General features: G+C 41.4%; 1 long non-coding RNA gene across 1 annotated transcript; it reads left to right on the forward strand.

The window, feature by feature from the left end:
• The first annotated feature begins 863 nt into the window (after window positions 1-863).
• Window positions 864-22,797, forward strand: LOC138418829 (uncharacterized). The gene is made up of 5 exons (XR_011248739.1): window positions 864-907; window positions 1,940-1,986; window positions 3,798-3,908; window positions 18,641-18,725; window positions 21,072-22,797. It is a non-coding gene; the product is annotated as an uncharacterized lncRNA (long non-coding RNA).
• Window positions 22,798-23,028: the final 231 nt, after the last annotated feature.

Here is a 23,028-nt window from a genome sequence, read left to right on the forward strand (position 1 = left end):
GAGGGAGGCGGGCTGGGGCCGAGAGCGGACCTTGCGGCTAGTCGTTGACTTTGGCCGGGAGACACCGCGAGCTTTTCCTCCTGAAGGGGCCGTCTCCAGACCTCTGGAACTGTCTGGGACCAAGTGCAGCCTGCCCTCAGAAGTCTGTAATATGAGACCCACACGTGCCTGTGTGGGTGTAGGCCGGTCTCTTGATCCCGCAGGATCCCTGGGACCTAGATTCACTTTAAATAACGAAGATAATATCTAATATACGGGTTCTTTGTGTACTAATGTTAGGGGAAGCACACCGATTGAAACCGCCCACTCTGGCCAGGCACCATAGTAACTATTTGCATGAGTTGTTTTATGACAGGAGATCCTGATAAGGAATACGGAACTAATAAGCCACCACCAACCGGAAGAGTCAGGAAAGGTCTAAAGGAGACACCGTGAGTCCGTCCACTTCCCAGAATCCCTCTCAGCTAGCATCCATCTTGGCTGAGCTATGCGTGCGCCACCGGGAAAGACTGAATTAGAATGATTGGCCAAAGACCACCCGGAAACTAATCCCATCACCATAACACCCGAGACTGCGAGCCACGCGGCTGAGCAGTTCTCCTGGGTTCCCTTACTCTACTGCTGTCCACTTGGGTCCCCTGTCCCAATAAAATCTCTTGCTTTGTCAGCACATGTGTCTCCTCGGACAATTCATTTCTGAGTGTTAGACAAGAGCCCAGTTTCGGGCCCTGGAAGGGGTCCCCCTTCCTACAACAAACAGCGACTCAGGTGGGATTTGCGACTGACATCCTGACCACTCGGGGTACTCAGGGGCCAGCTTGCCTGCCAATGGACCAGACCCAGTGGCTGCAACTTTTGTCCCTGGTCTCCTCCTGACGTGGACAACTGGCCAGAGTGCCCCGACCGGGTAAGGAACAAGAGACTTAATTGACCTCTCTCCCCTTCCCTCTCTCTTTCCTCTCCTTAACCCTTCCTATCCTTTCTAGTCCCCCGGTCCTGGAAGCAGGAAGGGCCCTCAGCCTGAGCTGAGGATTGGAGACTGATCACCTCCTCTTGGCAGAGAACTCGAATTCTAGTTCTGGTCTGGTCTGATTTCTGGTAGGGCCGAGTTCTAGTCCTCCCTTCTCTGGAGGCCCAAGGTAAAGTCCCATAATGCCTGGGTATCTGTAGGTGGCAGGAGACATCTGTAAGGCCACCCCTTTCACCCTCTCCTGCCTCCTCCCCCTTCTTTTCAACCTGGCTTCCTTTCCTCCCTTTGAAATCTTTGCTGTTAGTACTTGGATCTGAAGTTCTGTGTCTCTATAGGAGATTTTCTGAGAGACTGTATTCTTGTATTTAAGGGAGTGTCTGATGAGGACTGCCAGGTTTATATGTGTATGTTTTAACTCTGTTCTGTGTTGTGATTTTTGATGGCCATTTTGCTTTGTCTGGTCACCATTTGGTTTAGACCTGCTTTGTTAGAACTTGATTAAACCAGGGCTCTCAGGAACACTTATTTAGACCATCTCTAACTCCTGAGACAGGAAAAGGGGGAAAAGACTTTAAATTTTTTATTTATTTCAAACTTTTTATAAACTAGTAAATTTTATATTGTAATATCTAATTCATGACTAAACATAGAAAGTGAAGCTAGATCCTGCACTGTTTCTATCTAAATATGTCTTGGTATGTCTTTGTCTCTGGGTAATATTTTTGAGGTTAATTTGTAAATGAGCTCTATTTGGCTTAAGAAAAGGTAAGCGCTTACAAATCAATAATTCTAAATTAAACAATAAATTCGAGGTTCATGTGAACTGGGAAATATTCAGTATTAAATACCTGATATTAATGTTTGTTTGTTGACCTATCTAATATAGACATTATCTTAGAGTAATTAACATTAAGTAGATATTTTCATTGTACTAGGTTTAATATAAGTTAAATATTATATCTGTTACAGGTTTGTCAACAAGGAAATTACCTCGAGTGAAGAAACTTCTATAAAATGTAAATGAGATATGAGCTTTTATATAAACTCTATTAATAATTATTCTTTAGAAATATCTGTCTAAAATAGTCTCTCCAGATTGGCATAACTTAAATTTCTAAGGGGTGTGCTAAGTGTTGGAAGTCTATTGAATAGTTAGGTCATTTCCAAATAAAATAAGATTTTGAAACATTTACTACTAAACACTGATTTCCTTTTACAGAGAAACTAAAGAGATTTGGGACTATAAATGAATAATGTTTGGTGCCATCCTAAAATGTTCTAAGAAAGCAAGGGTTTTAGAAATTATCACTGGTATTTATGCTCACCAATCTATAAAATGCTAATATAAAAGTAGTTCTTAGTTGCTAAAGGAAAGTAGGAAGTGTGTTTGCAGTAAAAAAAAAAAAAAAAAGGTATGAAAAATACCAAAAAGAGTTATGCATGATCAGGATTTTCTAAAATGGATTACAAAATTGATTTTGTTAGGAATGACACAGCCATAAGAAAACTGGTTAGAGCCAATTAAGTCCAAGATGGTGGAGCTGACTTTCGCTAGACCTTGAGCCTTGGTATTTACATCCATTGTGACATATCCATGAGCTAAATGATACACCATCAACATTGACTAAATCTGACCAAATGTTCTAAACGCCTTTAATGGATCTTTCTGATAAAACTTCCTAAATCGAATTCTTTTGAAGTTCCTTTGACCTCTAGCTAACTTTAGGGTGCTTCAGAGGGCCCCTGAAACATCCCAAAGAGAGATATTAAACTTTGTTTATTTGGTTGGTTAAATTACATGAAAAAGATTATCAAATGAGTAATAAATCCACTCATGTTATAGTGTATGGTAAAATTACTAATACAGATATCCTAGAAATTATATGGAGTTCTTAACATTCTGATATGTCCTAGTATTCTAATGGAAAACCTGATGACTACACAAAAGTTAAGAGAAGGACTGAATGAACCAGTGAATATGCTTATAACTTTTATGGTTTCTATCTGAAAAATTATGGGTTTGAATCTTATGTTTTCAGGGAGTAGGGAAAACCTTCCTCTCAAACTAATTATGACAATACTTTGGTAAAATTAAATGTTATAAACAAAACAATTATATTCTCTCTCTGGCTCCTCTAAAAATTGGAAATTCTTAGGTTTCCAGTAAGTTTATCAGATGAGTTAGGAAGGTTATCTCCATGGGTTCAAAAATCTCAAGAAGTTTTTGAGACCTTAAAAAGGGAAGAATTCACCTAGATTTGTTAGGCAAAATCTGTGATAAGCCTTTGGTGTGAGTTTCCCAGCCCTGTTTTATTTTAAAAGGTCAGTCTGAGACTCTATAAATGTTTCAGCAAAATAAAAAGTCTATAATCAATTATGGTTATATAAATCATCAGACCAAAATTAGTGAGAACAGACCTGTTTTGCAAACAAACTAGCCTTAATTTGGTTATATTTGATAAAAATGAGGGTAACTCTAGGGGGAAAAAGATATTTCAAAAAATGTTAAATCCCAGTTTGTTAATGGAGGTCTGCATCTAGTAAGACTCATCTCTTAGATAGTTCTTTGCTGTTATGTGATATTAATGTAAAATTTAATTGAATTCTTAAAGAACACCCTAAGTTTGTTTCTGAAGCTTATCTCAGTAATCTCTCTTTGGATGAAGAGCAGATGCCTCATGACCTGCAACCAGGACTGGAAAAAGACATAATTTAAGGGACTGTCTCCAACCTGAATGGAAGGATTTTTTTACCAGGTACTCTTAACTAGCTCATGCACAATAAAACTGAAGGGAAATTAACTCTTAGATTAATTCCACTTCCAAAGGCCCCTACACTGGATTGGTCTATAGAGAAGACAGCTGACCTGATCTCACCTTAAAATGATGCTCAAGCAGGAGAAACTACATTACACCAGGATAAGACAACGACATCAGAGGTAGACAGCTTGCCCAAGATGCTGGACCTGATTCGTATGATCTTTTATGTTTTCTTGACTTCTTAGACCTTTGCATATAAATCAAATGCTTTTCTATCATAGGCCTGATTCTATGCTAGTTTTAGAAATCAATTCAATTGTTGGGTTTCTGGCCAATTACCTGTGTCTAGTTCTGAGTTACCTTGTTAAATTTCTCTACTACAAGACTCTAACTGGTTGGCCCTGAGAAATTTTACTTAAAAAAAAATTATAGTCATATTCAGATTACTGTGATATTGCTAGATGAGATCCCTTCACTGGGCCAATTAATAATGCCTGCTCTGACTCTGGCCATAAATTTGAGCTTTTTTCTATTACTCAAGCTCAATCAGAGCAACAAGAAAAGTTTCACCAAAGGAGGAAAACATCTCCCACAGTTATGGGATGGATTTATATGGATAACACCAGGCTATGGTAATTTAGGTTTAAAGTCTCCTCTGTGTTCAGTTCAGTTCTGTTCAGTTCAGTCACTCAGTCGTGTCTGACTCTTTGCGACCCCATGAATCGCAGCACGCCAGGCATCCCTGTCCATCACCAACTCCCGGAGTTCACTCAGACTCACATCCATCAAGTCAGTGATGCCATCCAGCCATCCCATCCTCGGTTGTCCCCTTCTCCTGCCCCCAATCCCTCCCAGCATCAAAGTATTTTCCAATGAGTCAACTCTTCACATGAGGTGGCCAAAGTACTGGAGTTTCAGCTTTAGCATTATTCCTTAAAAAGAAATCCCAGGGTTGATCTCTTTCAGGATGGACTGGTTGGATCTCCTTGCAGTCCAAGGGACTCTCAAGAGTCTTCTCCAGCACCACAGTTCAAAAGCATCAATTCTTCGGCGCTCAGCTTTCTTCATAGTCCAACTCTCATATCCATACATGACTACTGGAGGAACCATAGCCTTGACTAGACGGACCTTAGTCGGCAAAGTAATGTCTCTGCTTTTGAATATGCTATCTAGGTTGGCCATAACTTTTCTTCCAAGGAGTAAGCGTCTTTTAATTTTATGGCTGCAGTCACCATCTGCAGTGATTTTGGAGCCCCCAGAAATAAAGTCTGACACTGTTTCCACTGTTTCTCCATCTATTTCCTGTGGAGTGATGGGACCAGATGCCATGATCTTCATTTTCTGAATGTTGAGCTTTAAGCCAACTTTTTCACTCTCCTCTTTTACTTTCATCAAGAGGCTTTTTAGTTCCTCTTCACTTTCTGCCATAAGGGTGGTGTCATCTGCATATCTGAGGTTATTGATTTTTCTCCCGGCAATCTTGATTCCAGCTTGTGTTTGGAAACAATTAAATCATACTAAGGACAATCAGTCTAGTAACACAAGAAAACGGGGCTATGTGCATTATAGACGATGCCAATATATAATTTCCTAACTTAAGTCTTTCTTGTGACTTTACTAATACTGCTGGCTATGTTATTTGTATTTCACCTGCTTTACAAAATTACTGTTTCTTACACCATCAAATGTGTGTGTGAGGCCTCTAATAGAATAATATATAGTCCCATATGAGATGATGATGGTAACAGTGTAACTCTAGATATGGGAAGAAGCAACAAGAGGGAATATTTTCCTGGACCAAGAGGCTAGTAAGACAGGTGGTCCAGAGAATTTTTGGATACTGTTTTATGGCCTAGTCCAGTAACAGCACATTGAGTGGCCTGTCAACAAAATCTTTGTCAAACCTGAGAATGGACACTCTCAGAACCATGGGATAAAATGGTCATGAAAGGCCCCCCTCAAAATCATGGTCAAGTTTATGAGTAAAAAGGAGCCCTGCCAACTGAAGACTGACGCTCGCCATCTGCATCTACAAAGATTAACTCATGGCCGCTGCAACTGCTGACTTTCAACGCCCCTGAAAGGACTTCAGGGTGAAAATCAAGAATAAGGCACTCTGTGCTCTGGGAAAAACTGGCATAACAGACCAGATAGTTATATCTTTTCAGGAGAAGACTTTATGAGTCCCAATTCTTGTATCTTCTCATACCTAGAGAAACACTGACGTCATTAACGGTGAAATCTGCTTTGACTATTAAGGAAAAGTTTACAATTAAAAGTCAAAATAGAGTAGCTATGGTTCAGATATCCTGGGAAATAACTAGGTGATGCTATGGGTGTACTTTCAGATTAGACCTTGTATTGCTAAACACTTGAGTTTTCTGAGTTGTATCAGGCTTGGATGCCACCATTCTCAAAACAATGTCTGCTGGAAGCTAGTAACCTTGCTTTTTATGAAACTAGGCAACAACTGGCTACCTGGCTACAAGTCTCCCTCAAGTGCCAGGTCCAGACTGGGTTTCAGGCCTATTCTCCTAAAAAGAAATGAGATTTATTTTGTCTACTAAATACCAGTTATCACTCCTCCAGCTACTTCTAGTTGGGTCTGTTACACCAAAATGGCAGACCAAGGGATTGAGATTTTAATCATACAAGACTCAGATCTAGAACTTGGAACTCAGAAATACTTCCAATTCAGTGTCTATACTCCAAGCTGAGGCAGTCCTATGCTCCATTTTGACAGGAAGTTATCACAGTCATGGTTGCCTAGTTCCCTAAATTAAAACTGAGTAGAACTCTATGGGGCTCTGGAGTAGAGATCTGTTCTGTGTTCTCCATTTCTTGTCTGTAGGATATAGGCTTCATTCAGCCTCCCTGACCTTCCTGGAGTTCCAAAGTGTGGATTCAAACAATTGCTAACCAGGGAAGGGAGGGGATACAGAAGCAGGAGAAACAATCAAAGGTTGGTACGGCCTCCAGACAGAGTCCTGGTTCCTACTCAAAGAAATATGAATAACAATGTCTTTGAGGCCCCACCCAGGTGGAGGATGGTAACTTCAGACTAACACAAGATTCCTGAAGCACAGCTCTGTTGCCTCACCACCAACCAATCATAAAGGGTCACAAACCCTGCAACCCTCAACCCAAATATTGCCTTCTGTTTCTGGAGACCAGAGATGACCATCCTGTTAGGTCTCCTGTTTGGCCCCTATCTATTTCATCTCTGAGAGGGGCCAACAGTTTCAAACTAAACTGCTGTTATTACAAGGGTGAATGCTGGTTTCAGGCAAAAAAAAAAAAAAATGCCTTGACTTAGATCAGGTAGAGAGAGACTTCTGCTCTGCTAGGCAGGCCTACGCCCATGCACAGAAGAAGTTATAGAAGAAACAGACCTCTGCCCCAATTCCCAAGAAGTATCTTGAGTATGAAGTCTCTCAGAGGGGAGTTGTTAGGGGAAGCACACTGACTGAAACCACCCACCCTGGCCAGGCACCATAGTAACTATTTGCATGAGTTGTTTTATGACAAGAGATCCTGATAAGGAATATGGAACTAATAAGCCACCACCAACCGGCAGAGTTCAGGAAAGGTCTAAAGGAGACACCACGTGTCCATCCACTTCCCAGAATCCCTCTCGCTAGCATCCATCTTGGCTGAACAATGCGTGTGCCACCAGGAAAGACTGAATTAGAATGATTGGCCAAAGACCACCCGGAAACTAATCCCATCACCATAAAACCCGAGACTGAGCCACGTGGCTGAGCAGTTCTCCTGGGTTCTCTTACCCTACTGCTGTCCACCCTGGTGCCCTGTCCCAGTAAAATCTCTTGCTTTGTCAGCACATGTGTCTCCTCGGACAGTTCATTTCCGAGTGTTAGACAAGAGCCCAGTTTCGGGCCCTGGAAGGGGTCCCCCTTCCTACAACATTAATATTTAAAGTTGCTTCGATTCAGTGCTTCTCAAAATGGTAATGTCAGTATCACCTAGGAATTCGTTAAAAACTCAAGTTCTTGGTCAGCAAACTATACCTTGATTTCTAGTCTTTCCCATTCTATTGTTTTCCTGTATTTTTTTGCATTGTTCACTAAAGAAGGCTTTCTAATCTCTCCTTGCCATTCTCTGGAACTCTGCATTCAGTTGGATATGTCTTTCCCTTTCTGTATTGCCTTTCCTTTCTCTTTCTTTTCTCAGCTATTTGTAAAGTCCCCTTAGACAACCATTTTGCCTCGTTGCATTTCTTTTTCTTGGGGATGGTTTTGGTTGCCATGTCCTGTACAATGTTATGAACCTCTCCATATTTCTTCAGGCACTCTATCTACCAGATCTAATCCCTTGAATATGCCTGTCACCTCCATTATATAATCATAAGGGACTTGATCTAGGTCATACGTGAATGGCCTTAAATCCTTCCATTTAAGCCTGAATTTTGCAATAAGGAGCTGATAATCTGAGCCACAGTCAGTTCCAGGTATTGTTTTTGCTGACTATATAGAGCTTCTCCATCTTTGGCTGCAAAGAATATAATCAATCTGATTTTGGTATTGACCATCTGGTGATGTCCATGTGTAAAGTCATCTCTTGTGATATTAGAAGAGGGTGTTTGCTATGATCAGTGTGTTCTCTTGGCAAAATTCTGTTAGACTTTGCCTTCCTTCATTTTGTACCCCAAAGTGAAACTTGCTTGTTATTCCAGGTGTCTCTAGACTTCCTACATTTGCATTCCAATCCACTATCATGAAAAGGACGTCTTTTTTTGGTGTTAATTCTAGAAGGTGTTGTAGGTCTTCATAGAACCATTCAACTTCAGCTTCTTTGGCATTAATTGTGGGGCATAGACTTGGATTACTATGATGTTGAATGGTTTGCCTTGGAAACGAACCAAGATCATTCTGTCATTTTTGAGATTGCACCCAGGTACTGCATTTTAGACTCTGGTTGATTATGAAGGCTGCTCCATTTCTTTTAAGGGATTCTTGCCCTGAGTAGTCGATATATGGTCATCTGAATTAAATTCATCCATTTCCATCCATTTCCATCCATTTTAGTTCACTGATTCCTAAAATGCCAATGTTCACTCTTGCAACCTCCTGCTTGACCATGCTCAATTTACCTGGATTCCTGGACTTAACATTCCAGGTTCCTATGCAATATTGTTCTTTACAGCATTGGACTTTACTTTCACCACCAGACACATCCACAACTGAGAAGAGATTAAGAAGAGGTAGCGAGAATACACAGAGAAATATACAAAAAAAAAATCTTAATTACCTGGATAACCATGACGGTGTGGTCACTCAACACAGAGCCAGACATCCTAGAGTGTGAAGTCAAGTGGGCCTTAGAAAGCATGACTGCAGACAAAGCTAATAGAGGTGATAGAATTCCAGTGAGCTGTTTCAGATCCTAAAAGATGATGCTATCAAAGTGCTGCACTCACTAAGTCAGCAAATTTTAAAAACTCAGCAGTGGCCACAATACTGGAAAAGTCAGTTTTCATTTCCATCCCATAGAAAGGCAATGCCAAAGAATGTCCAAACCATATAACTGCACTCATTGCACATGTTAGCAAAGGTATACTAAAAATCTTTCAAACTAGGCTTCAGCAGTACATGAAGCGAGAACTTCCAGATGTCCAAGCTGGATTTAGAAAAGGCAGAGGAACAAGAGATCAAAATGCCAACACCCACTACATCATGGAAAAAGCAAGGGAATGCCAGAAAACATCTAATTCTGCTTCATTGACTATGCTAAAACCTTTATGTGGATCCCAACAAACTAGAACATTTTTAAAGAAATTAGAAACCTGAGAAACCGGCATGCAGGTCAAGAAACAACAGTTGGAACTGGACATGGAACAATGGACTGAGCCAATATTGAGAAAGGAGTTCATCAAGGCTGTACATTATCACCCTTCTTATTTAACTTATATTCAGAGTACATCATGCAAAATGCCAGGCTGGATGAATCCCAACCTGGAATCAAGATTGCCAGGAGAAATATCAATAATCTCGGATATGCAGATGATGCAACCCTAATGGCAGAAAATAAAGAGGAACTAAAGAGTCTCTTGATGAGGGTAAAAGAGGAGACTGAAAACCTGGCTTAAAACTCAACATTCAAAAAACTAAGATTATGGCATCTGGTCCTATCACTTCACAGCAAATAGATGGGGGGAAAGTGGAAACAGTGACAGATTTTATACTCTTGGGCTCCAAAATCACTGCAAATGGTGACTGCAGCCTTGAAATTAAAAGACGCTTGCTCCTTGGAAGAAAAGCTATACCAAACCTAGACAGCGTATTAAAAAACAGAGACATCACTTTGCCAACAAAGGTCCATGGAGTTGAAGCTTTGTTTTTCCAGTAGTCATGTACGGATATGAGAGTTGGACCATAAAGAAGGCTGAGCACTGAAGAACTAATACTTTTGAATTGTGGTGTGGAGAAGATTGCTGAGAGTCCCTTGGACAACAAGATCAAATCAGTCAATCCTAAGGGAAGTCCCTGAATATTTATTGGAAGGACTGATGCTGAAGCTGAAGCTTCAATACTTTGGCCACCTGATGTGAAGAGCCAACTCATTAGAAAAGACCCTGATGCTGGGAAAGATTGAGGGCAGGAGGAAAAGGGGGTGACAGAAGATGAGATGGTTGGATGGCATCACCAACTCAATGGACGTGAGTTTTAGCAAACTTGTGGAGATAGTGAAGAACAGGGAATCCTGGAATGCTGCAGTCCGTGGGGTCACAAAGTGTCAAACATGACTTGGCGACTGAGCAACAACATTGTGACAGTTCCAAGACTGACTGTAAAAGATCAAAAAGTGGGTGGTGGCCCAAATCCTGGAAATCTTTACCCCTTCTCCCAGAAAGGATTATTTCCAGAGAGGTGGAATAATCCTCTCACTCATTCAATTCAGTCGCTCTGTCATGTCCAACTCTTTGCGACCCCTTGGACTGCAGCACACCAGGCTTCACTGTTCATCACCAACTTCTGGAGCTTTCTCAAACTCATGTCCATTGGTCGGTCATGTCAACTCATTTCCTCTCATTAGCCTATGAAATTACCCAGCCTTTATGCACTAACTAATCACCCCACATTTGAGGGCCTCTTGCTTTCTGAGATGGCTCACGCTCTGTCTATGGACTGTGTTCCTCCCAAAGCCATTCTCACCTTTTGAGATGACTGCATTCTGTCTTTGGAATGTGTATCTCTCTAAATAAATCCACTTTTTACCTATCACTTTGTCTCTCACTGAATTCTTTCTAGGATGAGATATACAGAACCTGAGTTTCATTAAGTCCTGAGCTGAGGTGTGTGATATCAATTAAAAGACAGTGAGTTAATGTCCCAATCTGAGATGTGCAATTTTAAATCTATATATCAAGTTGGGAAGAACTGACATCTTGACAAAATTGAGTCTTCCTAGCCATGAACATGGCATGGCCCTACATTTGTTTATTTCTTCTTTGATTTCTTTCATCAGAGTTCTGCAGTTTTCCTCATGTAGATCTTGTACATATTTTGCTAGATTGATATCTATTTCATTTTTCTTGGTGCTAATAAAAATGGTATTCATTTTCATTTAAAATTCCAATTGTTCATTTCTAGTTTCAGTTCAGTTCAGTTGCTCAGTCGTGTCTGACTCTTTGCAACCCCATGAAGTTTATAGGAAAGCAATTTATTTTTGTATGTTTTGTGTATTAACCATGTGCCTTGCTAGGATTGATGTGAGGGGATATCCTTGCCTTATTCCTGTCTTAGTGGGAAGGAATCTATTTTCTCAACATTAAGTAAGTTGTTAGCTATAGGGTTTGGGGGGGGGGGGTGTTGTTTGCTAAGTTAAAAAAAATTTTTTTTTTCATTTATTTATTTTTGGCTGTGCTGGGTTTTCATTGCTGCACAAGGGCTTTCTCCAGTTTTGGAGAGTGGAGGCTACTTTCTAATTGTGGTGCATATGCCCTCATTGTGGTGGCTTCTCTTGTTGCAGAGCACAGACTCTAGGGCACGTGGGTTTCAGGAGTTGTGGCACACAGGCTTAGGTGCCCTGTAGCATGTGGGATCTGCCTGGACCAGGGATCGAACCAATGCCTGCTGACATCTGCATTGCAAGGCAGATTCTTAATCGCTGGACCACCAGGGAAGCCCTAGCTATAAGTTTTGACATTAAGATAAAGCAATGTTTAAGATGTTATTTATCAAATTAAGGAAATTCCTCTCTGTTCCTAGATGCTGAGATTTTTTTAAAAATCCTGAATGGGTGTTATATTTTTATCAAATGCATTTTTTGCATCTATTGATATGATCATGTGATTTTTCTCCTTTAACCTGTTGATGAGATTGATTATATTAATTTTCCAGTAGTGAACCAGCAGTGTATGACCACTTGACCATGCATATAATTCTTTTTATATATTGTTGCATCCCATTTGATAATTTTTTGAGAAGTTTTATATCTGTTTTCATAGTATTGGTCTATAATTGGTTTTGTAATGTCTTTGTCTGGTTTCGACATTAAGGGAAAGCTAACCCTTAGGATGAGTTAAGAGATATTCCCTCTACCTCTATCTAATGGAAGAAATTTTAGAGAACTGGTATAATTTCTTCCTTAAATGTTTGGTAGAATTCAGCAGTGAGTGCATCTAGATTTGCTTTTTATTTTTGTTGTTGTCTGATTTGAAAGATTATTACTTTAAAAAAATTTATTTAGTGTATATATTTTTGATTGTGCTGAGTCTTTGTTGTGGCTCAGGCTTTCTCTAGTTGCAGTGAGGAGGAGTGCTACTCTCTAATTGTGGTGCAAGGGCTTCTCATTGCAATGGCTTCTTATGTTGTGGAGCATGGGCTTAGTCGCTCCAAGGCATGTGGAATCTTCCCAGACCAGGGATCAAACCTGTGTCTCTTGCACTGGCAGGCAGGTTCCTAACCACTGGACTACTATGGAAGTCTGAAAGGTTATTAATTCTTGATTCAATTTCTTTAATAGATGTAGATCTAATTGAGTTATCTAAGTTACACAGCCCATTGTGTGAGTTTTGAAAGTTTTAAAAGATTATGTCTTTCAAGCAACTGGTCCCTTTCATATAGGTTGTCAAATTTTCATGGGCACAGAGTTGTTCATAATATTACCTTATGATCCTTGTAATGACCATGGGATCCGTAGTGAATAGTCTCTCCTTCATTTCTGAATTAGTAATCTGTGTCTTTTTTTTTTTTTTAGTTTGTTTATTTTGATGAACAGAATGGTGTCCCCCTGCACCCAAAATTTATATGTTGAAGCTCTAGACCCCAAAGTGACTGTATTGAGAGATAGGGCTGTTAGGGAGATAATTAAGATTAAATGAGGTCATATAGGTGGAGCACTAGCCTGATAGGATCAGTGTTCTTATTAGAAGAGAAAGAGACACCAGAGATAACTTTCTTTCCACAAGCACATGGAAGAAATACCATGTGAGAAAACAGCAAGGAGGAAGCCATGTACAAGTCAGGAAAGGAAGTCTCACCAGAAACCAACTCTGATGGCACCTTGATCTTGGACTTTTAGCCTCCAAAACTAAAAGAAAATAACTTTCTCTTAGTTCTGAGAAAACAAACTCTGTTCTGAACTGAGAAAATAAATTTCTGTTCTTTAGGTCACTCACTCTGTGTTATTTTGGTACAGTCACTCACTCTGTTGTTATTTTGGTACAGTCACTCACTCTGTGTTATTTTGGTATGGCAACATGAGCAGACTAATAAAGTTTGCCTGGCTATCAATTTTGTCAATCTTTTCAAAAGAGTCAGCTTTTAGTTTTGTCGATTTTGTCTATTAATTTTGCTTTCAATTTCACTGATTTCTGCTCTGGTGATTTTTTTGTTTTTGTTTTTGTTTTTTTCTGCTTACTTTGCTTTTTTTTTAAAGCCAGACACAGTCATTTCTTTTTTTAAAAATATATTTAATTGGAAGATAATCGCTTTACAATGTTGTGTTGCTTTCTGCCATACAACATTAATCAGCCATAGGTATACCCATATCCTCCCCTTCTTGAACTTCCTTCCTATTAAAAAAAAATTATTCAATTTGTTTATTTGGCTTCACTGGGTCTTCATTGTGGAGTGCAGATGTCTCTTGTTGTGGAGCACAGGCTCCAGGCATGCAGACCCGTGGGCTCCATAGTTGTGGTACACAAGTTGAGCTGCTACATGGTGTGTGGGATCTTCCTGAACCAGGGATCAAACCTGTATCCCCTGCATTGGTAGATAGATTCTTAACCACTGGACCACCAGGGAGGTCCCATTCTTCTGCTTTCTTTGCTTTTGATTTGTTTTGTTTGTTTTTTTTTTTTTACCCCTAGAGTGAAAGCTAAACTGACTTTTAAGTATTTGTTTTTTTCTAATGTATAAATTAAATGTTATAAAATTTTAAGCACTGCCTTCAATGCATCCCACAAATTTTGATATATTTCTATTTTCATTTAGTTCAAAATACATTTTAGTTTCTCGAGATATACTTTCTTATCTGCATGTTATTTAAAATTGCATTGTTTAATCTCTAATTATTTCAGGATTTTCCAACTATGTTTCTGTTGATGACTTCTAGTTAAATTCTGTTGTGGTCTGAGGGCATACATTGCATGATTTCTTTTTAAATTTGAGTCTTTAAAATTTTTAAGCTCTCTTTTATGGCCCAGGATGTGATCTATCTTGGTTGTTTGGAAGCTTGAAAAGAATGTGTATTCTACTCATGAATTTGTTTTTTAGGTTTATCATGATTTATTTCATTATCAGTCTTACAAGTTGCCGAGGTTGGGCAAAGCCGGGATAGTTGATAGCATGCACTTTGAGTTCTGATGTGTGTTTTCCAACACCACCAAGCCATTTCCCAGTTCTCAACAGACTGATTGGGTGCTCTACACATTTAGCTCAATTCTGACACTGTCTACCTGGAGATAGCATCAAATCCCACAGGTTAAGTGTTCAGACTCACAAGAATGCCCCCACTTCAGACACCAATTTGTGTGTCCAAATTATCCCCTGTGCTTCTAACCAGCTGAGTATAAATCAGAAGTTACAACTCCCTACTTGGATTTGAGCGTCTGTTAGAATGGCTCATGGAACTCACACATTTACTGATGTGTCCCAAGTTGCTTCAGTTGTGTCTGACTCTTTGGACGCATAGACTGTAGACCGCCAGTCTCCTCTGTCCATGGGATTCTTCAGGCAAGAATACTAGAGTAGGTTGCCATGCCCTCCTCCAGGGGATCTTCCTGAACCAGGGATTGAACCCACATTTCTCATGTGTCCTGCATTAACAGGTGGGTTCTTTACCACTAGTGGCACCTGGGAAACTTACTTACATGTCCCAGTTTATTACAAAGGCTATTAGAAAGGCTACAGATGAACAGTCAGATGAAGAGATACACAGAGGTCTGGAAGTGTCCCAAGTGCAGGAGCTTCTGTTCCTATGAAATTGGAATGTGACACCTTCCTGGCATGTGGATGAGTTCACCAACCTGGAATTTCATCAAATATTGTTGTTCAAGAGTTTTTACAGAATTTATTCTGTACTCTCCAAGCCACCACAATTTCCCCTCATTTTTCCTTCCCAGAGGTTGATGGATGAAGCTGAAATTTCCAGCCTTAAACCACTTATCTTTCTGGTGATCAGTACCATCCTAAGCCTTTGTAGGGAACTTACCTTAAGTCACCTTGTTAGCAGAAACTCAGGTGTGCTCAAAAGTGTCTCCTTAGCTCCAAAATCACTGCAGATGGTGACTGCAGCCATGAAATTAAAAGACGCTTACTCCTTGGAAGGAAAGTTATGACCAACCTAGACGGCATATTAAAAAGCAGAGACACTACTTTGCCAACAAAAGTCTGCCTAGTCAAGGCTATGGTTTTTCCAGTAGTCATGTATGGATGTGAGAGTTGGACTATAAAGAAAGCTGAGTGCCGAAGAATTGATGCTTTTGAACTGTGGTGTTGGAGAAGACTCTTGAGAATCCCTTGGACAGCAAGGAGATCTAACCAGTCCATTCTAAAGGAAATTAGTCCTGAATATTCATTGGAAGGACTGATGCTGAAGCTGAAACTCCAATACTTTGGCCACCTGATGCTAAGGGCTGACTCATTTGGAAAGACCCTGATGCTGGGAAAGACTGAAGGTGGAAGGAGAAGGGGACGACAGAGGATGAGATAGTTGGATGGCATCACCGACTAAATGGACATGAGTTTGAGCAAACTCCAGGAGTTGGTGATGGACAGGGAGGCCTGGCGTGCTGCAGTCCATAGGGTCACAAAGAGTCAAACATGACTGAGCAACTGGACTGAAGTGAACTGATGAATAACAAAGATAATTCCATTACTCAGGAAATTCCGAGGGCTCTGGAAGCTTTTTACAGGAACCAGAGACAAGACCAAATGTATTTCTTATTATATAATACCACAGTACCTTTGGTATGATGTGGGGAAAATGACCCTTTACCTCTATGTTCTTCTTCCCCAAATCCCATCAACTCAGTCTAATCATGAGAAAATCACAAGATCAATTCTCACAGAGGCACACCCTACACTACACTTGACCAGTACTACTCAAAACTGTTAAGGTCATCAAAAACAACAGAAGTGAGTTATTGTCACGGCTAAGAAGAGCCTAGGGAGACATGACCGCTAAATGTAATATGGTATTCTGGATAGGAGTCTGAGACACAAAAAGTGCATTGGATTAGAAACAGGAAATCTGAATAAACCATGGGCTTCAGTTAGTAATAGCGTATCAATAATGGCTCATTCACTGTAACAAGCATACCATATAATGTAAGATGTTATGTGTGCAGGGAAGAAGTATAGAGAAATCTCCTGTACTACCTGCTCATTTTTTCCCGTAAATCTAAAACTATTCTAAAAAACATAAAGCCTATTATTAATTACAAATAAATCTGAGCTCTCTTGGAGTTTACAAGAGTGACTGTGGACAGAGGATATTCCAAGAAAACTGTAGGGGTAAAGTGTCTGATTTACAGTGCTGTTGTTTGCAAGTAGGGGAATTAAAACGCAGATATGAACCCTTTCAATGACATTTAAGAATAACCTTTGGGTTTTTGTTGTTTTTTTAAGTATTTTTTATTTGGCTGTGCTGGGTCTTAGTTGCAGCACGTGGGATCTAGTAATAGTTCCTTGACCAGGGATTGAATCTGGCTCCCCTGCATCTGGAGCACAGAGTCTTAGCCACTGGACCACCAAGAGAAGTTCCTCAAGGTTAATCTTTGATAGTGCCGTTTCCAGAGAATCAAATCTTTCTATGTGTGGGCTAGTTTAGATGGGAGGACAGGTGGAAAAGCATCATTAATTTGGTGACATGTATCAGTAAATGGATAACTTAATGAGTTCATTTTAATAGTTAGGAAAGTCTGAACTGACCAAAGTGGTATGTGTACAGAATGCTCATGGATCTTCCAGTAATCATCTCAGAGCAAGGGTTGATGTGGCCTTGTTGGTGAGGATCAGTTATCAAAGCCAGGAAACATGTTGGGCTATGGAAGGCAGGTTCCTCTAAGAGTTTTGCAGCTTTTTATTTTCTTCAATTAAAATTTTTTTTCTTATTCAATTTTAGATTTAATAGTCTACCTGCACACTCAACAGACAGGGCAGGAGAAATTCCCAGGTGGGGAAATACCATTCTAACAAAAATTTATCAATAGAAGTAATGGTGGTCCTTTTACATGGGAAAGCTTTGATCCAATGAGAGACCTGTGCATAATGATAAAGACATATTTATAAACATAAGATAAGGGGGTTAATAAAATCAAATTGCCAGTGGAGAAAGAAGTCCTGCCCAATGTGACTCTCTTCCATGCGCACCTTTACCACCTGTTTTTGGCAGGTGAGGCAAATGGATACCATTTGTTGCAGGGAAGGAGTAAAAATTTCTCACTGATGCCAGTTGAGGAACTGATCTGGTTTTTCTTTCTCATTTTGCCAAAGCCATAGACTAAATTTCAGGCAAGGGATTGAGGAGACACCAAATGGCCATCTGGGTGGCTCCAAAGCTTATCAGAGTGAATAGAACATCCAGGTGTTTCACTTAGGTTTTTAATCTTAGGAGCTTTGAACTGGGAGACTTTTTAAAATTTTTATTGAAGTACAGTTGATTTATAATGTGCTAATTTCTACTGTACTGGAAAGTGATTCAGATAAGTCTATACCTATATTCTTTTCCATTATCATATATCACAGGATATTGAATATAGTTCCCTGTGCTATACAGTAGGACCTTGTTGTTTATCCATCCTCTATATCTGCCTGCATCTGCTAACCCCAAACTCCCACTCTATCCCTCCCCCCACCTGCCCCCTGGGCAACTACGCATCTGATCTCTGTATCTGTGAATCTCTTCCTGTTTCATAGACACGTTCATTTGTATGATATTTTAGATTCCACATTTAAGTGATATTATATGGTATTTGTCTTTCTTATCTGACTTGCTTCACTTAGTGTGATCATCTCTAGGCCCATCCATGTTGCTTCAGATAGCATTATTTCACTCTTTTTGAAAACATGAACATTTAAAATTTTTATGACATCATACAAAGACTACCCCAAAGCTGAGATTAATTTTTAAAAATGCTCGTCCATACTTATGGTATCTTATGGTTTCTGTGCCTTATGGTTAGGTCTTTGTGGCATCTGGAATGGATCCTGATTTGTGATGAGGGCTCTGTATGTCTTCTCCTCCTCTGTAGCTCCACTGCCTCAGACAGTGTCTGAAACATAGTAATACTCAATAAATATTTGTTGAATGGGTGAAAAAAATGAGCACTCAGGTCCTTCAACATGTCCTCCCCTGAAACCATTATTTTCCATTGCCTGTGATGCTTTATTGCCTCTCAAAGACCTATGTACTGCATGCCTCCCTTTTCTCTTATTTCTCACAGGGAAGCTCAGAGTATTTCCCTGTGGAGCAACAAGCACTGAAACTTCTCAGAAGATGAGCAAGCTGCTGGCATCCTCTCTCTTCAGGTAAGAGCCTCTAGCAGGGAAGACACCCCAGCTCTGACTGCAACTGTCTGCAATACTGTGTCAGTGTGGTTACCTACCTAGTCTTGCTGAATCCTTTTTCATAATGTGGGATGGTAACTAGTTGGTAACTAAAGTATGCCTAGCTCCAGAATACAGAAAACACTTTCTATGTCTGATTCTTAAAACCATCACACATGTGAACCCAAAAGTCCTGGGAAGTTATTCTTTCCTCTAGTAGTTGAGAACCAAAGCAAATCTGTGTTTCTGGGTCTGCAGTGCTTGATTCTGGTTTACAGAATCCAAATGGAAAATGTGATGTGTGATGACAAAAGGAAAGATCGGGGGTATGAAGGTAGGGAAAACCACTTGTGTTGTCACACACTACAAGCACATAGATGTAGGCCCAGAGAGAGGGCGAGGGGCAATCAGGCAGAAATACTCCAGTGGCCCCAGCTGCATGCTTTGCTGCAAGTTGTTCTTTTCCCAGTAAAACTCAGCGCAGAAACCCACTTCTGCTCCTCCTGCCCTCTGGCCTGCTCCAACTATTCCTCAGTCAGGGAATTCCCTGGCCGTACAGAGACTAAGACTCCATGCTCTTCCACTGCAGAGGGCATGGTTTCCATCCCTTATTGGGGAACTAAGATCCCACATGCCACGGGCAGGGCCAAAAAAGTCTTCAGTCAAAGAAGGAATAAATTAGGATATTGGGATTAACACATACACATGACTATATATAAAATAGATAATCAACAAGAACCTACTGTATAGCTCGGAACTCTACTCAATATTCTATAATAACCTATATGGAAAAGAATCTGAAACAGAATGGTTATATGCATATCTGAATCACTTTGCTGTGCAGCTGAAACTAATACAACATTGTAAATCATCTATAATATACTCCAATAGCCAAAGTTATGGTTTTTCCAGTAATCATGTACAGATGTGAGAGTTGGACCATGAAGAAGGCTGAGCACTGAAGAATTGATACTTTTGAATTGTAGCATAGAGAAGACTCTTGAGAGTCCCTTGGACAGCAAGGGACTAGTCAGTTCTAAAGGAACTCGACCCTGAATTTTCATCAGAAGGACAGATGCTGAAGCTCCAATACTTTGGCCACCTGATGGGAAGAGACACTGATGCTGGGAAACACTGAGAGCAGAAGAAGGGGGCAAGAGAGGGTGAGATGGTTGGATGGCATCATTGACTCAGTGGACACGAGTTTGAGCAAACTCAAGGAGATAGTGAAGGACAGAGAAGCCTAGCGTGCTGTAGTCCTTGGGGTCCCAAAGAGTTGGACATGACTTAGTGACTGAACAGCAACAACATACTCCAATATAAAATTAAAATTGAATTAAAAAAGATAAAAGAGCTGTGATCTTGGCGAGCCAACAGTGAGCAGTGGCATGAAGCAAGATCTTAATTCCCTGCCCGGGAATCGAACCTGGGTAGCCTGAATGAGAACCAGGAATCTTAGCCACCAGACCTGCAAGGGCTAGAGGCTAGAAGCTATTATGCCCTAGACCTTTGCCCCTAGTGAAAAATACATTTATAATGGAGGCAGAAACGGTAAATGCTGATGCGTGCATGTGTGCCCAGTCATTTCAGTCGTGTCCAGCTCTTTGTGACAATATAAACTGTAGCCCTCCAGGCTCCTGTGTCCATGGGATTCTCTAGGCAAGAATACTGGAGTGGGTGGCCGTGCTCTCCTCCAGGGGATCTTCCCAACCCAGAAATCAGTGTCTCCTGTGACTCCTGTATTGCAGGCATATTCTTTACAGCTGAGCCACCGGGGCAGCCCTGTAAATGCAAAGGTTATTATTAGATATATAGCAAAACAACAAGTAGGAGAGCACATAGAGAAGCAGTTTGTTTAGCTGACATAGAAGCAAGGCCGAGATACACACCCAGAGAGAGAGAGTGAGGGAGTCCCCCCTAGTGAGGTGGAGCTCTGTAAAGAGGTGGTTACGTCATTTATATAGGACAGTGCTTCCTCCTTCAGGGCAATTACTTTCCACAACTGACGTGTCCCTGGAGTGGGCACACACCCCTCAGCCAACATGGATCTCGAAGTGAAGGCTTCTGGGAGGAACAAGACTCATTATGGCCTGGAATTGTTCCCTGATGTTTGACCCACAAGTAGCCTTTCCGTGCATGTGTAGTGTCTCCCTTTTCCCAAAAGAGGGGGGAGCAGAGATCCCTTAATCCTTTACTCAAACAGCGTTTTGCCCCTCTTTGTCCTGCCATGACTGTTATCTTGTCTATTGCCATGACTATTCCCTTAAGGTGTTTACAAGAGACAAACACTGGTTATTTACTCTGTTTCTGTTGTTACTTCCATTTCAGAGGGCAAACAGGAGGCTAATTGTAAATGCCTTAACTGGAGCCCACCTATCTCTTGGCTCAAGAAATGCAAACAGTTGTTAAGTATCCAGCCCGAAGCCCACTTCCTGGTGCCCCATGAAATGTAAATAGGAGGCCAATTGTAAATGTCTAACCTGGAGCTCATCTATCTCCTACATCAATTCCTCTATCAATTGTACTGGGTAAGACCTCTCCTCAGATAGCAACATTGAGAAGCAAAAGTGACATCTGGCCTGAGGACCCCAGTTCAGAACTGCCAGAGAAGAAGAGGCAGGAACTCAAAAGAGAGAAAGTTCATGACTCAGAGGAAGTGGTTCTTCCTGCCACAGGAAGAGTCAGCGTATCCTGAGGAAACCACAGGCTTTGCAGAGCCTGAGCTCTTCCTGGTCCAGAGGGAGACGACTTGGTTTGCAGTATTCAGGGTGGAGCCTGTGTCTGAGGCCTTACCCGTTTGAGACAGAATCTGACCCAGGCCCCGGGGAGGAGATTTGGAGGGGTGGTGCACCCAGTCAGTTGCTCCAAGTTAGGCTCAGCAAACCAGAGATCAAACCAATCAATCCTAAAGGAAATCAGTCCTGAATGTTCATTGGAAGGACTGATGCTGAAGCTGAAACTCCAATACTTTGGCCACCTGATGCAAAGAACTGACTCATTAGAAAAGACCTTGATGCTGGGAAATATTCAAGTCAGGAGAAGAAGGGGACGAAAGACGATGAGATGATTGGATGGCAACACCGACTCGATAGACATGAGTTTGAGCAAGCTCCAGCAGTTGGTGATGGACAGGGAAACCTGGCATGCTGCAGTCCATGAGGTCGCAAAGAGTCAGACACCACTGAGTGATTGGGCTAAACTGAACTGAGGCTCAGCAAACACAGATACCGGTACCAAGAAAGAGGCCAGAAGCCAGTGTGGGACAGAAATACTGCCTTCACTTGAACACAGGCTGGCACACTGGGCTGAGAACCCTGTTGTGTGTGTTTCGCGGGGGGAGGCGAGGCAGCACAGGCACACGTGCAGCTTGCACGTGACTGGGGATCCCGATAAAGAAATGACATGTGAGCGGCTATTTGTAACCAGTGGCTGCATAACAAGTTATCCCTCAACTTAGCAGCTTAGAGCAACACACACCTATTATCTCCCAGTTTCTGTGGGTCAGGCCTCCAGGCAAGGGCTTAGCTGGGGCCCCTCCTCAGGGTCCCTCTCAAGGCTGCAGTCAAGGTGAGGCACCAGGTGGCTGGCACAACCGGGAAGGAGACACTTGCAAGTTCATGTCTTTCCTCACAGGGGTTGACCAGAGGCTGCCCCCAGGTCCTCCTCTTCCCCACCCCAGCAGCATGCGTCATCAGGGTACGCAAGCCAAGGGGGCCATTGGAGAGTCTGCTAGTAAGAAAGAAGTCACAGTTTTTTGTAACCTAATCATTCCGTCAGCTTTGCCATATTCTCTTGGTAAGCAAGTCATGACATCAGGCCCACACTCAAAGAAGGAGATTATACAAATGCACCAGTAACAGGAGGTGGGGGTCATTGGAGGCCCTTGAAGAAAGCCTGCCTCCCAAAAGTGGGGAAATACCTGCAGAAACATATCTAAAACTATGCTTCCCTCGGGGTCTAGACTATTCTTGAGGAATATTTAAGAACACAGCTTTTTATTTTTTTTTTAAGGAAACAATAAAATCACTTTAATTTGCTACTTTTCATTTTGAAAGATCATTGCAGTATCATTTGTAAAACGCAGCCAGGAAAGATGCCCCAGGCTGGCTGAGCCCTGGGGCGCGGAGAACCGTCGCCGCAGCGTGCGGTCGGGGGTTGGGGGTGGGTGGGGGCTGGCCAACCAGGCAGGGCTTCTTGCTTGCACCCGACCTGATTCCAAGCTAAGACAAGATGAACTGGGGGGAGGCTAGGGAGGTGTCAGGTTCCTCTCTGGGTGGCGACCAAG

This window comes from Ovis canadensis, chromosome 14 (assembly GCF_042477335.2).
Source record: "Ovis canadensis isolate MfBH-ARS-UI-01 breed Bighorn chromosome 14, ARS-UI_OviCan_v2, whole genome shotgun sequence".
In the NCBI taxonomy this organism is placed as follows: Eukaryota; Metazoa; Chordata; class Mammalia; order Artiodactyla; family Bovidae; genus Ovis; species Ovis canadensis.